Source organism: Aricia agestis, chromosome 3, assembly GCF_905147365.1.
Source record: "Aricia agestis chromosome 3, ilAriAges1.1, whole genome shotgun sequence".
Classification (NCBI taxonomy): domain Eukaryota; kingdom Metazoa; phylum Arthropoda; class Insecta; order Lepidoptera; family Lycaenidae; genus Aricia; species Aricia agestis.
The window spans coordinates 3,027,733-3,044,688 of NC_056408.1; the positions used below are offsets into that span (position 1 = coordinate 3,027,733).

At 35.7% G+C, this 16,956-nt stretch overlaps 1 protein-coding gene across 1 annotated transcript in view; it reads right to left on the reverse strand.

The window, feature by feature from the left end:
* Nucleotides 1-16,956, reverse strand: part of LOC121725710 (CCR4-NOT transcription complex subunit 6-like) — a 192,914-nt gene that overhangs the window by 97,347 nt on the left and 78,611 nt on the right. The gene's annotated exons all lie outside the window — the stretch shown is intronic.

Consider the following 16,956-nt stretch of genomic DNA (forward strand, 5'->3'; position numbering starts at 1 on the left):
ATAAGCCCTTTCAAATAAATTTCCACTGTTTTTTCCACATTTTCCTCTATTTCTACGCTCCTATTAGTCTTAGCGTAATCAAATATTAAGCCTATAAAAGCCTATAACCTTCCTCGATAAATGGACTATCTAACACTGAAAGAATTTTTAAATCGGACCAGTAGTTCCTGAGATAAGCGCGTTCAAACAAACAAACTAACAAACTCTTCCGCTTTATAATATTAGTATAGATTTACGTACAAACAATTTTAATATATAATGTGGTAACATTCATTACAACTATAAGAATTTTGGTAAGGAATTATTATTAATAAATGTATAAATAATAAAATCGGCCAAGTGCGAGTCGGACTCGCGCACGTATAAAGTATTTCTTAATAAATTATTGATACCGACCAAAAATAGCAAAAAAATCAAGTTTGTTGTATGGGAATAATTAATTTACTTAAGTATTTAAATATTTTGTTTTTTGTATATTTTGTTGTTATAGCGGCAACACAACATACACATGACATTCACACAATCTGTGAAAATTTCAGAAGTCTAGCTATAGCGGTTCTTGAGGTACAGCCTGGAGGCAGACAGACGGACGGACGGACAGACAGACAGACACACGGACAGACATCGAAGTCTTAGTAATAGGGTCCCGTTTTTACCCTTTGGGTACGGAAACCTAAGAACAAGTTTTTTATTCAAACCAAAAAAAACTCAATGAAACTCTTAAATGCGAAACGCTTTTCACGCCGATTTTGATGGAGTAATATTTACTTGCAGATATTTTGGAAGGACATAATATACTACATAGAATAGTTCTTATCCTGAAAAATTTACGGTTTCTACGCACTAAACATTAACGATTTGCGGTTTAACTGCTGAGCCGATTTTACCAAAATTTGGTACGCAGATAGTTATTATTTACACTTCCATTTCTGCATCTGTTTCCGTTTCTGGTTCCGCTAAGACACTTCCGTTGCATCACTAATAACACTGGTCAACAAAATTTTAACTTTATCGTGCCACACGGACTTTTTTGATATTTTTTACTTTAATTGGTGATTGTAAGAAAAAATAAACAGTTAAAAAAATTTGCTAGACAAGGATTTTATTATATTGAGTAATTTAAAATATTAAGAAAAAACACAGATCTCGTAAATAAAAAGTTTTTTTTTTTATAAATGACTTAATAATCTAAGATTTTCTTGAATATTTAGCTTCTGGTTGGTCCCTTTTAATTGTCCAGCAGTAATCTGCTAACATATTTGGGCTCCATTTGCCCTGGTACCGCTTTTCCATATTAGAAATGTCCTGATGGAACCTCTCACCGTGCTCGTCGCTGACAGCCCCTAAATTGTCAGGAAAAAAATCCAGGTGCGAGTCTAAAAAATGGATCTTTAGTGACATGTTGCAACCCAATGCTTGATATGACAATAATAGCACGTTAACCAACTCTCTGTAGCTGTCACTCTTGTGGTTACCCAAAAAATTTGCAACAACATTTTTAAAAGCCTTCCATGCAGATTTCTCCAAATCGCTTAATTTTTCTTCAAATCTTATATCTTTTATTAACTCCCTAATTTGAGGGCCAACAAAAATACCCTCTTTTATCTTTGCATCACTTATTTTAGGGAATTTTTCTTTTAGATACGAAAATCCACTCCCATTGCGATCCATTGCCTTCACGAAATTTTTTATTAGTCCTAATTTGATATGCAATGGTGGTAGAAGCACATTATTTGGCTGTACAAGGGGTAAATACTTTACGTTTTTTTGCCCAGGAACTAACGATACACGCGTAGGCCATGTTTTTTTTATATAGTGATTAGTTCTGTCTCGGCTATCCCATTCACATAAAAAGCAGCAAAACTTTGTATAACCCAGCTGAAGTCCAAGTAATAGTGCAACAACTTTAAGATCACCGCAAATTTTGAAGGAATATGTACTGTAATTTATTTTTTCAAGTAAAAGTTTCATATTTTCATAGGTTTCTTTCATATTTGCAGCATGGGCCAGAGGTACAGACGGAAGTACGTTTCCATTATGCAATAAAACTGCTTTTAGACTTGCTTTCGAAGAATCAATGAATAAACGCCACTGAGAGAGATCAAAATCTATGTCCAACATTTTCATAATCTCATTTATGTTATTGCAAAACACCAAATCTCCATCCTGAGAAAAATACGTTCTGAAGTGTTGATCACGGTTTCGAAAATAGCAAACTTTTGTATTATGATGTAGCAAATTCCATTCTTTTAGACGAGATCCTAATAGTTCTGACTGCTTTTTTGACAAATTTAAATCCCGAACCAAATCATTTAGGTCTCCTTGAGTTATCAAATGTGGCTCGTTTACAATTCCTTCAAACTCAAAGTCATCGTCCTCGTCAACACATCGGCCTGAAGTGGACGGTTGTGAATTGTCGTTCTCAACAGACGTAGCTGCAACTGGTATAAGTTCTGGCAATTTTTTACAATGAGAGACTGGTCTTATAGCCGAAGGTAAGTTAGGGTAAATAACTGTGTTTTTTTTCTTGTAATTTATACCTTTTATGTCAGTGATACAAAAATAGCAATCTGAAACGTGATCTCGCTGTTCAGTCCATATCATGGGTACAGCAAACGGCATAGGTCGTGCACCTTTCTTCCAGTCAGTTAAATTTTTCACACACGTTATGCAACAGACATGAGGGGCCCAGGATTTGTCTTGATGGGCGACAGAAAAACCAAAACATTGGTGATAACACTCCAACACAAGATTCGTAAAATTTCGTCGTTGTTTTTTGAATGTAAGTTCTCCGCAGACATAACAAAACGAGTTAGGATCATTATTACACTTCCTCGACATGTTCACAGGGTTAATAAATCACTTAAAAGTGTTCAAATTCAACGACAAATATTTTTATAATGATTTACTTGTAAGCGTTTCTGTTAATTTACTGCCGTAGTACTAGTTATGAGTATTACCGTATCATAACTAATATGAGGCTAATTGACATATGACAACTGTGATTTAATAATGAGGGTAGATTGATAAAACAAAATTAGCTATCAAAGTTCGTGTGGCAAAACCAGTGTTGACCAGTGTAATTATAAATAAAGAGACGCAAAAGACATAAGTTATTATTGCTTTTGTTGCAGAAAAATTCACGGTCACGGTAAACAAATTTCGGTCATCTAGTTATAAATATACGAGAAACATTATTGACATAAAATAATGAACATAGCCAACCCTGAAATATAAATGATGATAACATCACTCCAAATATTGTAAACTAGTTCCATTTATGTTAGAAACTATACCAACAACCGAATCGAAATAGAGAGCCGCGTACACTCGCGACAAAAACAACAAAAATAGAACTTTGCGAACCAAAGAACAAAGCGAACGTTGAGAAATGAGGCCACACGAAGGGCCGCGTACTGGCGAGTACGAAAGTGAATTACACGGCCCAAGGCTGACCAGTCTCCTCAAACCGAGTGACCTTTTATATCGAATAATATCCTCGTTCCCTCGGTATGCAATATTAAAACCGCAAAATTACGATACGTGCCTAAAATACACACAGGATTTTGAGCCCTATTCGTCCGCGCGTGATGACTGCGCGTCGCAATTTTGCATGAATGGGTAAAATGTGTGTTTATCCGTAATTATCGGGATAGAGGAGCACCGAAGGCGAACTGGTCGAAACGATTCCGACGTTTCGGCTGATCCGAGAACTGCGCTAAGAGCGGATCGAAAGTGGAATCATTTCAAGGATAATTCTATGGGAGTCAATGCGTAGTTGCAGCAATGAGATGATTGCACATTGCCCACATAAAATATTGTACTCTCGTAAGTAAATATAATACACCTGGCCTTGGGAAATAACTCGCATTTAAATTGATAATAATGATGAACGTGAAATAACAACACCTGGTTTTTATCCTCATAAATTATAATTCTCTCTCAAATGATAAACTTAAACTGTCCAACTAAAATGTAAATCCGTTCATATTTTTTGTGCTCTACTTTAGAGTATCTACTAGTGTGAATAACAAATTAAAATTATTTTGACCCTACATTATCAAATTCTGTAACCTTCAAAATTACTGATTTATACTGAATTTCCTATTTAAAGCATGATTGTTACGAGAAGTTCAGTTTCAGCGCTGAAATGTAAAGCTAATTATCAGACGTAATGACTTACCTACAATGTTTTTGAACGAACATGGACAAATTTTTTTTAATTTTTTTCTTTTGCGATTGAATGTGTAAATTAATGTAATGAATTTATGAACGGGTTGGTTTTTGGAATGGATTGGATGGATCTATGTAAAGATTTTTTACACTGACAAGTTTGCGTTAACCATACAACTTGTGCGGCGTATCCATTTTGAAGCTAATAATTATCATCCCAGATTGCTATAATCCTGTCGCTCTACTTAACCAGCCGGCAAACAAACCTGATACCCCTCATGAATTGCAAGTTAACAGGATAAATAAGAAAACTTTTATAATTATCATAGACAAGAATCGTGGGTCCGCGCATCGGAGTAATTACACCCTCGGACGCTCCTGTGCAAATTGTCCATGGCACGCCGCTACCTACCGGGTGATTAATATTATCTATGGACACGTTGTGCGGACTGCGGTAGAGGGAAAACGAGAGTGATATTGCAATTTATTGTAGCAGGAAAATTGCAGCCATCATCATCAGACATCAGTGCAGTGTTAGGTAGATTTTTAAATGTATTTTCATAACAGCTCCTTCGCTCGCTTCTTTCTTCTAGTGAATAGCCATACCTGAATAGCATTAGATAGACGGAAACTAGAAATGCAATGAAACATGCTCAAACACACTAAAAACTTGTTTTGCAAAACACCATTCACGCATTTAGAAAAGATTTCTTTTGAGCCACGTCGTTTTGTCATTATTGGTCAAATTGATGCATGAAGTTTGTGTTACCAACAACCGGTACTCGACGAATCCAGTTATCTATTTTTGAGCCAGTCTGTCAGCAACGGATAGATTTAAAATTTTTAAGCTGAAAACATAAATCTCCTTTATAATATTTTAAAGAACTACGAGACCCATTAAGTTTGAGCTCATAAAATACGCAATTTCAATCTTAAAACATAGAAAATATGTCTCGGCGCATAGATAGCGGACAATTTCAGTAAGTCATCCGAGCGGCAATGATAGCGAAATTGACATATAATTCTGCCGTGATTTAGCGGAAAATGAAAAATCATGAATGAATTATCTTGCCGCTGTCGCTCGGGTATTTTATTGAAAATAGTCAATCTCGGAGAATACGGTTCTCCGATATACCCTAATTTAAAAAAATAAACATTGATGCGAAACATTTTAAAGTTTCTTTTTTATGGCCACTTCAAAAATTGTGCGTCTGTAATTTGTATGAGCATTTAAAACTCAAGTGCTAACATCCTTACTATATTTCCTGATGTTGCAAAAAAATTAACCCGGAGGTGTCACGAACATAGACTTCCATAGCTACAGCTTGATCAATTCCCGTCATAACTTAGCGCGGCGGCAGATCAGTCCTATCGGCGCTTAAGGAGAAAATGTGACTAAAGCTATTAATCAAATCGCCCTATAAAAGGTATGTAATTCGAGCTGTCGTTTACTCTCAAGTCTCGCGAATGAAGCCGCCTGCGTCTAATGATCTGGGTGTCAATGGAATGTTCCACTTATTAAATAATTTCGCTCTGCAAATAGCCGAGCTGATGGTATCATCAAATTGTATGCATTTCGAATTGACATTTTGAAAATGAAAACATCTTTATTCAGTAACTATGACATAATATGTTTACAAGTGGCTAGGTAGACCGGTTAAGGAATGACTCAAAGACCCATAGCATCCCATAGAGTGCGTGAGCGGGACCTAAGCGATTTCTGCAGAAACTTAGGGACAATACATACTAAAAGTCCTGACGTCTATGGAGGTGAGCCGGAGGGAGAGGGAGGGCGGCGTCTTCTTAATCTATACTATCTATATCTATACTAATATTATAAATGCGAAAGTATCTCTGTCTGTCTGTCTGTCTCGCTTTCACGCCAAAACTACTGAACCGATTGTAAAATTTTGTACACAGATAGTCTAAAGCCTGAGAAAGGACATAGGCTACTTTTTAACTGGAAAAAGGGGTTGTAAGGGGTGAAAATGCGTAAATTTGTTCAAATTAAGTTATTTCCCAAAATTCATAACAGATGGCGCTAAGAGTCGTCTACATCACGCTATCGCCTGCCCTTACGTGTTTCTTTATGAGGTGGTACCGTCTCAAGTTACATTTTTCGATTCTTTAGATTGTTTTACACGCTTTTATATAACTCACTATAACTCAGTACTTTATGTATGCAGTGACGTAACCTTAAACCTATCAATAATAAATTATAGTTTATGGGTGTAGTTGTGTAATGGGGGGCTAAATAAGTTTTAAAATTTGTCATAAATAAAGTTAATTTAAAATAATGAAATATTATGTGCACACTGCACAGCTGTTTTTGGGTATTTTGATTTAAGTTTATAATGAATAAAATATTAAGTTTATAATTAAGGTTTATAATGAAGGGGTACTAGGGTTTTAAAAAGCTTTTAAATTTGACGGCAATTTTGTTGACACCGCGCGCTATAAACTGAAGTCCACGCGGACGAAGCCGCGGGCAACAGCTAGTAATGTATATTTGTTTCCGCGTTCTTGTTATTCGAGTTGTAATATTTAATTAAGTCAAAACAAACATTTTGTTTTTAAGATTCAGCTCGCATTAAAATGTGCCTTTGACACGTAAATCTAAATATAACTAAAGATCAAACTGGAGCACACTCAGCATGCCTGCTTACAAATAGAGCACAAAGACGAGTACCGTATCAGCAATATTTACCTTCCGAAGTTTACATTACGTTTTAATAAGGCTCCGCTAGTCCTAAACAATTATTTAACTAACGAGGTGGGGTATTTAAAATATTTTATCATACGAACATTCCACATATTAAAACTTAAATGTGGGCATCGCATGTTTGAGTCGGCTTAAAATTATACCCGCTCTATTTGACTTTTACTCGCTAGTGGAGGTTTCCACCCCCGAGTCATTAAAAATTCAAAACAATTTGTACGGCACATCGACCTCGCATTTTAAACTCAGTGAAAAATTGAGGCTCAGCAAACGCGGCTCGTAGGAACGTGGGTATCGATCGTCTTGGTGTTTATTACCAGAGTTGGACTTACCCGCCCGACGGCCCGACGTCTCGTCATACGAGGTCACATTTTACTTGCACAAAAACTTTACCCAACTATAAAAAGTGGACAGAAATCAATACTCGCTATTTGGCATACAACATATTATAAGTAACTTTGAATATCATATTTATTGCGATTTTTCGTGATCAGCTTGCTCTACTATGGTTAATGGTAGAGCAAGTTGTTGAGTAACAAAATGGGAACTCTAGATGGACGATTTCCTACCCAAGCATACGGAGTTTGATCGAGCTACTTAACCTTGTCAAGTGTAAACCGCTAGTTTCCAATAACATTTACAAAATTATCCTTAAGGTTCAATACTAAATGTTTAATTCTATAAATAAAATAGAACGCCAGACACCTTGGCCTGTCTATGTAAAGATATATAAGATTAATATTAACGTATGTAGATATATAATGCTGTATAAACAGAATTTATATTAGATATTTATGCAAATATAATAACACTAATACTAAACACGTCTCGAATATTGAGCCTTATGCTCTGATTACTGTAACCTCAATTTTTATTGTAAGTGTAAAAAGCGCAGACATCGTGGTTAGAAAAAAAGGGATCAAAAATAGTGATTAGTGAGTAAACGTTTAAATTCCCTTTTGTTGAAAGAGGAGAAGAAGATTTCGGTGAGGTTAATTGAACATAAAAATTCTTCGCATTTAAAAGTTAAATGTGAATAATTTAAATGAAATAAGCATGTTTCATGTCATACTACAAACAAATGTTTAATAAGGCAGACAATAAGGCTGCGTTTCCACCAGAGACGTGTGTTGCGAGGAATGTGTTTTTGAGAACAAATAGAATCGCTTCATTGGCGTGAGCTTGCCATGACATCGCCCAGCCCGGCGATTCTATTGGTTGTCAAAAAAACATTCCTCGCAACACATATTTGGTGGAAACGCAGCCTAATGGGCTCTTTAAATCTACTTAAGCCGCTAGGTTTCATTATGAAAAGGTTACAGTATGAGGGATGAACGCTATGACAGTTGAAGTGGAGAGGGACAACTAAAATTTTATTAGCCAGACATCATATTATTATTTTAAACATTAAATGTACTCAGTTCTATAATCTACAGAGAGAGACGTAATTCTTAGACTGATGGCGTCGTTTATCAAAAACTTACTAATGCTCGGTTTCTGATTGATCTTTTTACTAGCGTTGCTGACTGTTTAACTTCTTGTCGTTAGCGGTTAGCCAATCAAAACCGATAGTGAATACATAAACTCCTGCCAAAAAACTCAGAAACTGGGCATAATATGTCTGACTGAAATTGTTTCAGTCAGAAATATAATAAATGGTGAAGTACGAGTCAAAATGTTAAATTTCAGTAATTGAATCTGTAGATTCCATCCAGCAATAGGTGATATTTTAATGATAATACTTGATAAAAACCTTCGAGATTTCCAAAAGTTGTCTATTTTCCTTTAGATTTTGAAAACATCAAAATTTATGCTAAAGTTAAAACGCGTAAAGTTAGAGGAGAGTCTTCCAATCCTCAAAAGCTCATCGGTGTTGAGACCTAACTAAATAACTAGATGACATCCGCAACTCCGTTGGGCCAAACTTCATTTATCGCGCGGGAATCATATATTTTTTCGGGATAAAAAGTATCATATTATGTCCTTTCCCACGACTCAACGTATTAACATGTAATCCATACCAAATTTCAGCAAAGTCGGTTCAGCGGTTTAGGCGTAAAGAGGTAACAGACAGACAAACACACTTTGGCATTCATAAAATTGGTATGGATTAGTATATGGATATGGATGGAGACGACTGATGATGATGGACCCGGTGGTAACAAAGTCGCAGCAGCGGCGGTGGTCGCGTGTCGGCGCGACATTAGCCGAGTATCGCGATCGGCGAGTAATTACACGGCGCGGCGGCCGAGCGCTCTCAAGCGACATCATTGCCAGCGTCAGGTCGCCGGTCGCTTGCAGTACGTGTACACTTGGTGACGAACAGAGGAGCTATGAGTTCGGACAATTCGGTTATACGGGATTTGCCATGCCACCAGTCGTTATTTATGAAGTAGAGTCTGGCAGGGACCGAGTATTAATTACCTTCAGATGACTAGAATAGAGAACTAGAAATCTTTATCTCTGATATTTTAGAGTCTCTTAAGTACCAGATACATTTTGTGTGCTGCCTGGCTGGATTTTCATTTCACACCATGACAGGCCTAAGCGATGTACCTAAGTGCTTCGGGACTCTTAAGTAAGGTCAATGTGTCGAAGTCCGTCTGGGAGGTAAGTCCGTCTAGCGGCAATAACTTCCATATTTGAACGACTAGTTTCATATGGCTCAGTGGGTAAAACAATATTGCAAAGTTAGTTTGATCTAAGAAACAGACATGTCGCTACTAACTACCTGTTACGAAAAAAACGGTCTCAATTTTTTTTTCCGTTTTGTACTCGCAATCGGAGTGTAAGTCTCTGCCAAAAAAATTAAAAAAAGTGGGAATATGAAGGAGTTTTTGGAGTTTCTTGGATTACATAAGTAATTTAGTGATCCTTTTACTTATTACTGGTGTTCGATTCGTTAATATCGCTTTAATTTCGCTATTATCACCTGCAACATGTGTCTAACATAAAATTGCAATAATTGGGAAGTCCGTCTAGTTTTCATAAGGAAAGGCCATCATATGCCGGTCTTGCCTCGAATCAGATATTATCAACCTTTTCAAATATACATGTCTTTATTGTTAATTTGCATTTAAACTATGGGCTACTAAATCATAGCATTGCCCAAATTTTACTCCACGAATAGACCATATAACCCTCTTATATGCTCTATTCGTGCAGTAAAATTTGAAAAACAGCTGATTAAAATTGAAAAAGTTATAAACTACTAAGTACGAAAAGAAGGGTTTGGTTTTTTTAATATTCCAAAAACCAAAAATTATTTGAGATAATCAAAATTTTAAAAAAGATCCTTAAAGAGTAGGAAATTTTCTTAAAAAATCTTACCTCCCGGACCAGCAACCCTTATAATTTTAATTGAGCGGCGAAAATAATGGTAAAAACGCGTAACTTTCGCGTGCATGGCCCCAATCTGCCACGTAAACTAAAAAGTTATTTTAACTAACTAAATATTAATATGAAGGAATAAAAAATAGGTACTAAGTATATATATCAATAACAATAATCAAATCAAAATTAAGTAGGGGAATATGTTGAAAAATGTCTCATCCCATAAATGATGATGAAGCAAAGTTGTTGATTTTACCGGCACTAATTAATATAATTTTGTTGTAATAAACATCTATGTTTATTACATGTGTTTATTTTTTCAAAAAATGCACTATAATTTTAATGAAAATGTTTGCAACCACTTAGACTTACGATATGCCGGGCTTGCCTTAAAATGATATAAAATTAATTTTCTCTGGAATGCGAACCTTATTACCGACACCTTAAACACATATTTGAATGGCTGCTTTGCGGCTTTGCTAGAAACCGTTCCCACGCATTTTACTTCACAAGTTATGGCTTTACTGCTGCTAGACGGACTTACCTCAAACTGTAAGGGAAGTCCGTCTACACGCCGAGTTTTTGAAAAATACCACGTAAGTAAAAAAATACGGCAACTAAGATTATTTTTAGATCATTATAGGTCTAATTAATATATAGCCTATAATTTCCGATGACACAAGTTACTTTAAAAAGCGAATCTCAAGTCAATAAATTATGTTAAACTTTAATTTTAGAAAAGTATGCCGGACTTCGACACATTGACCTTACCAGATACATTTTGTGTGCTGCCTGGCTGGATTTTCATTTCACACCATGACAGGCCTAAGCGATGTACCTAAGTGCTTCGGGACTCTTAAGTACCAGACACAAAGACTTCTTGTCATCTATAACTCTAGTCATCAAAAGGAAATTTCTCTGCTCCTATCGCATCGCACTACTTCTAAGTCACGTCTCCTAGTGTGATCACTCACTGTAGTAAACACCGATATCCCGCTGAACGGGCATTGTGAGCCTTTGTAATTGTCTCCAAAACAGGATACTCCCCCCGACACGCGACCCACTTCACTTCCACTAATTACCGATAATCTAACTGTTTATTCGTCATCGACATCAATAATATCTGTTTTTAAGTTTATTTATTTCAACTTATAACCGACATAAAACAGGCAGTGGGGTGCCAACGATAAACGTGTCTTTAAATTTCACATATTGTATGAGTTTGCGCAAAAACACAATAGTTCGCAAGACAACAAATCACTTCAGCAAAATCACTCCGGCAACAATAGTAAATTCACACGAGCCCCAAATCTTTGCGACATTAACGTTAAGTAATCCCGAGTGAAGGCGGGCGGTACGTTAGGTTCTACACGTCCTTGGTATTGTGTTACGACATGCAGAACAGACAACACTGACGTACACTTAATTTTGAGTATGCTCAGATCAAGGTCCCAATTTTTATTAACTCAAGTAAGTCATCAACTAATGACCAGTTGACGAAATGAGAGTACAATGAAGTCTACAACATGGTATTAATGCAAATTTTTTCAAGGCCTTGAAAACCAATGGTCTAGGATTCTGCTGACGTGATCCTACGTCATGTAATCGCAGAACGAGTATAAATTGTGTCTAAAATCAAACAATAACACAATACAATAAAAGCGATAATGTTACAAAATCAACTTACGTCACCTCACAGTATTTTCTAGTCGCGCATTCCTGTCCACGACAATTAAATACAGCCACATACCTGAAAACAAATAGAAACTATTTTTAATTTTAATGACAATTAAGCTTCGATTACGAGTCAATTGCGATACGGGGATAAAAAATATTAAAAACGTGACAATGTGTCACCAGGTCCGGAGCAGGGACAATAAAAAGGAAAGAGAAGAGATAAAGAAAAGAGAATTTAACAATTTAACAAATTTATTTAGAACAAAAAAAGAGAAACCTAACTAGTCGGAGAGCGGGTAACGCAGGTACGAAGCCTAGCCTCAGTCTATTTCGTAGTCTTTGGAAGTCACGGGTAGGGACACTACACTTATCTGGGTCAGACAGCGACTTGCGGGTCTCCAGCTCCTCAGGTCTCCGTTGACCTTGAGACAGGCGCAGTGTCGATGGCCAGATGTTCGGGACCCCGTCAGTGGCAGCTAGTTCAGTGTGTGGTAGGTGCGTCAATCAGACGACATGAGCAGCACGTGGTCGACTCCAGGCGGAGCAAGGTGGTTTCTCCAAACGGAGCAGTCGTCCAACCGGGACGGCAAAGTAGTGAGGTCCAGAGGGAGCACAGCAAAGTAATGTGGTCCGGACGGAGCACAGCGGTCCAGACGGAGCAGCAGTAGCAGCCGGGATAGAGCTGAGCAGAGTTGTCCGGGACAGAGCAGAGCAGAGTAGAGTTGTCCGGGACAGAGCACCCCTAAACTGGGGACCTTTTAAAAGGGAATAAAAAAGGATTATGTACCGGGCTGGAGGGTTTTTATACAATCGAGCCGGTATACTTTTTAAAGTTGACAGTGTAACTGTCAAAGAGCAAAGGTGGAAGGACATTTTTTTTTTATTAAAGTTATAAAAAAAATATATCTTTAGATATTTAAAAAAAACAATACTTTTTAATTTATCAAGAAATAGTTTAATAAAAAGGAAAATATCTGATATAAATATCAGATATCTAAGCAGAGAATTAATCAGTCTACAACATTTGCTAAAAGATGGCGCTGCCAACCTCACTTTTTATTCAAACGATCGCAATCGATTAGACGTAAAGGTAACAAAGACGCCTAATAGATGTTGCTATGTGACATATGCATGTCGCTATGCGACAAATGGAAATAATAATGATGTCAGGGAATATTAATGCGACGACGGAGGTCTACAAGATTGTAGAAAGTGGACAATCTGATACGAATCGGAAGAAGACTACATAACGCTCTCCGCATAAAAATCTCCAACCGTAACACCATTACCATTCGCGGAAATAATTGCATGGTGATTTCCGTTCAGATAGATCGAAATGACGATGTCATTTGTAGATGTTATCAGTGCAACAAAGACTAAAACTACGCTTGAACTCATTGAAAGCGTGCAATAAATGTTAACAAACGTGTAGGTTGTGGAGTCATGTCGCGATATAACAAATTATAATATCAGTTTCGAGACGATAACCACTACTAATGATACTCATCAGTTACAGAATCGAGACTCGCATCGTGAGAGGTTAGATTGGTCCAGGAGTGTAGATTCAATTATATTTAAACACCGCGTGAAGACTACAATTGCCGCAACCCTATTTCGCGCCGAGAGAAACATCAGTGCTCATTTATCGGCTCCACGCCTTTCCGTTGAATCTTCGTGTTTTGACACACATTTTTTTCGCAAAAAGATACAAACAAATTGCTTAACTCGCTTTACTGGTTGAAAGCCATTAAAAACATTATTCTGCGAGTGAAGTAGTACATATTATATGGTGTAAAATGGAGATGCAAGAAAAAAATTACATGAAATTACCTTTTATAATTCGGTCTGATTTACAAGCTTATATTATCATTCCATTAATGAAGACGTTTGAGGCAATAAAACACTCTTAAATTATTACAGCTCGTATCAATGTTGAACTTGTTAGTAAGGTTTGGGTTACGGATTTCTTTTAAAAGATCAGGGTTTTTTTCATGTAGATGATCGAGTAAACCTTTAATTTTTGTTACTGTACTCTAACTTAAACTCATTTGCCACTTAATATTACAAATTCCAGACATCCAAGCCACATTCGTTATAATATATCTCTTTTATCATATCATAAACAGTATCAACTCCCATGCAAGTTTCAAAGAATAAGGAGATACCAATCGTTAAAATCCATATGATTTCACGATATCTAGTTGCAGGGAAAAAGGTATCGATAGGTGGTCCGCGCCGGGACGTCACTACCGGTCGGCGGCTGATAAGTGAATGTGTGCCGGCCGTTCACCTGCGCCCACTGACACAGTCTCCATCCCTGTCCCGCCAGCTAACATCGTTGGGCGCCGGAACGGGACAATCGCATCGGCGCGGATAAAACGAGTGCACGCAATAATACCCACTTAACAATACATTATGCGACATTTTCAATTTATTCAGAAAATATCTGCATGGCTGTAATTACAGTTATCCCACTGGGAACAATGGAGTTGGTGACATGGAAATGTTCTCTCGTATTCACATTCAATATTGTTGCACGAAATCCGGTTTGCTCAATAAGTGTCCCGCTACAAATTTGACATAATTTCGTTCCACAGATAAAACCGTAAAATAGGTAGTATTATTAAAAAAATAGCAGCTGTACATTTTTATTAAAACTTCGAAAAGGTTCTGAGTGTGGGAATTTCGAAGCTGTCGGACAACTATTATGCCAAATAACTGTGTTACAATAGAGATACCCTCTATTTATTTTTAGACTTAATGGAGGGCCGATCTAATTACGTGCTTGATAATAAGGCTGTCTAATAGTGACAGAGTGGATTGACTTGTAATCTAGTGCAGTCAGCTAGACGCTCCAACGAACAACGCGAACCTTAGGCTAATCTGTTTTGAAATTTAATTTTTTTTCTTTTTTGTCCTAAAAAGAGCAAAAGCGAGGACTATGAACCCGTTGCAGGCACATTTAGTTCATGTGCACGGACAATGGACATATTTAAAGTTTTAATGAACAAAGTAGCGAATGGGACAAAGAAACAAAATACCTGTCAAAATCATGAAAAATATAAACTCGTTATTACTAATTTTAGAGTCTATCAATTCACGAATCTGTCAACAGGTAGACAAACCACTTGAATACACTGGCTGGTACCTGTAGGTACCAGCGAATATGAAATACGATAATATTATTAATATTTTTTGCGCGACTCGCGTTTATTTGCAGACGACAAAAAACAAGATTTGAAAGGTGTTGTAACTTGTAACACAGTCAGAATTGACGATTTGATTATGAATTTAATAATATGGCAACGGGTTATGATTTCATTGATCTATTAGATAAGATTTCTCATGTTACATATTGGGCGATTCCATTATCGCGGGTGAAACATTTTGACGCACTTAAAGCGTCCTACTGACAAAATAAAACATATTTATTAATAAATTATCTTCTGAAGGGATACATTTTAACTAGTTTAATCATGATTTGTAAATGAAAACTATAATTAAATCTAAGAAAAGCCACAAAATATGTTTGAAGTACTATCGCGAGTGCAACCAAATCGGCCCTCCATTAACAACTCGGACGAGTTCATTTGAGAATACTGTTAATTGTGAAACTTTTAGTAATTTATTAACACATATTTCAAAAGTGTATAAGACAAAGAAATGATTGAACTAGATACAATTAATTTAATTTATTAGTACTAGGAATTATTAACAATTTCCACGATCGTGGGTGCAACATCAGAATATCGCGGGTGCAACAAGTCTAAAGAAATTGAATTTACTCATAAGTCTGCGACTAATTTCTACGTTTTTGATATGCAATACATAATATTATTAGTAAGTTGTAATAATACTACTTAAAATTTTGTTATTTTTTAATTATCAGTCATTTATCGATCTGAGAAAAAAAATCGTCTAAATCACTAAAACAATTTAATAATGTAAATTAGGCAAACGTTTTTCGATGTATTGCTATAAAACCGAACTACAGCAAACATTAAATTCAAAATTAATATCTATAATTTTAAAGAATATGGGAAAATGATAAGTAAAAATATTTTTTTCAAAGAAAAATATTAAATTATATGATTTTTTTATGTCATTTGTAGCATGTCTTCTAAAATGTTTAAAAATAAAACAAGATTAATCATCATTTGAAACATCTGTTATGTAATACATAAAATATATCTAAAAATATAAAGCACGATGTGACTCTATTGAATTTTTTATAAATCTTGTAATTACATGAAAAGTATTGATAACAAATATAATTTAACGTTATTGTTTACCTTAATAATATAAAATAATATGAAATATGACGAAAATTACTATAATAGTCAAAAAATAAATTGTTGCTTTTGCAATAAACATATAATTATTATACTGCTTCGATCGCGGGTGCAACCACTTTTAAGGTACTGTTTTTTCATTAAAAACCATAAAATAGTTTATTCCAATGATTAATTCCTATTTCCCTCTCAATTCTTCTTACTTTTACAAAGTTTCAAATTATTAACAATTTATTTTAGCGAGAAAACTAAACTTTTGTACTTTTTTTATCGCGGGTGCAACATTTGCAACTTTTGTTTAGCAATGTTTGAAAACTAATTCAAAATTGTTGATTTTTTTGCTCAGAAATATAAACTTATGTTATACAGTCAATATTATGTAGGGAAATTCAACTTCGAGCTAGTGATTTGTAGTAAAAAATAATCATGTGTGGCATAAGCAGTTTTTCTCGCGCCGTTAGATGATATCACTTCAGAATGTTATAAATCATTCAAATTTAAATTTTTACTGATAAAAGTTCTTTTGCTAGTAAATATACATCTTTTTATTTATAATTAAATAAAAAAATGTAACAAATGCTGTAATTTAAAAATTCGTGTCAAGGGTCGTCTCTAGCGGAATCGCCCTATTCTAATAATATTGAATTAGACAGTCTGGACGAATTCGGTATGCCTAACCTTGATACAAAAATTCTAGAAGCGTTTTCAAACAAGGAAAAGGAAGTAGATGCATAGTTTGTCACTTATGAAACTTTTTATTAG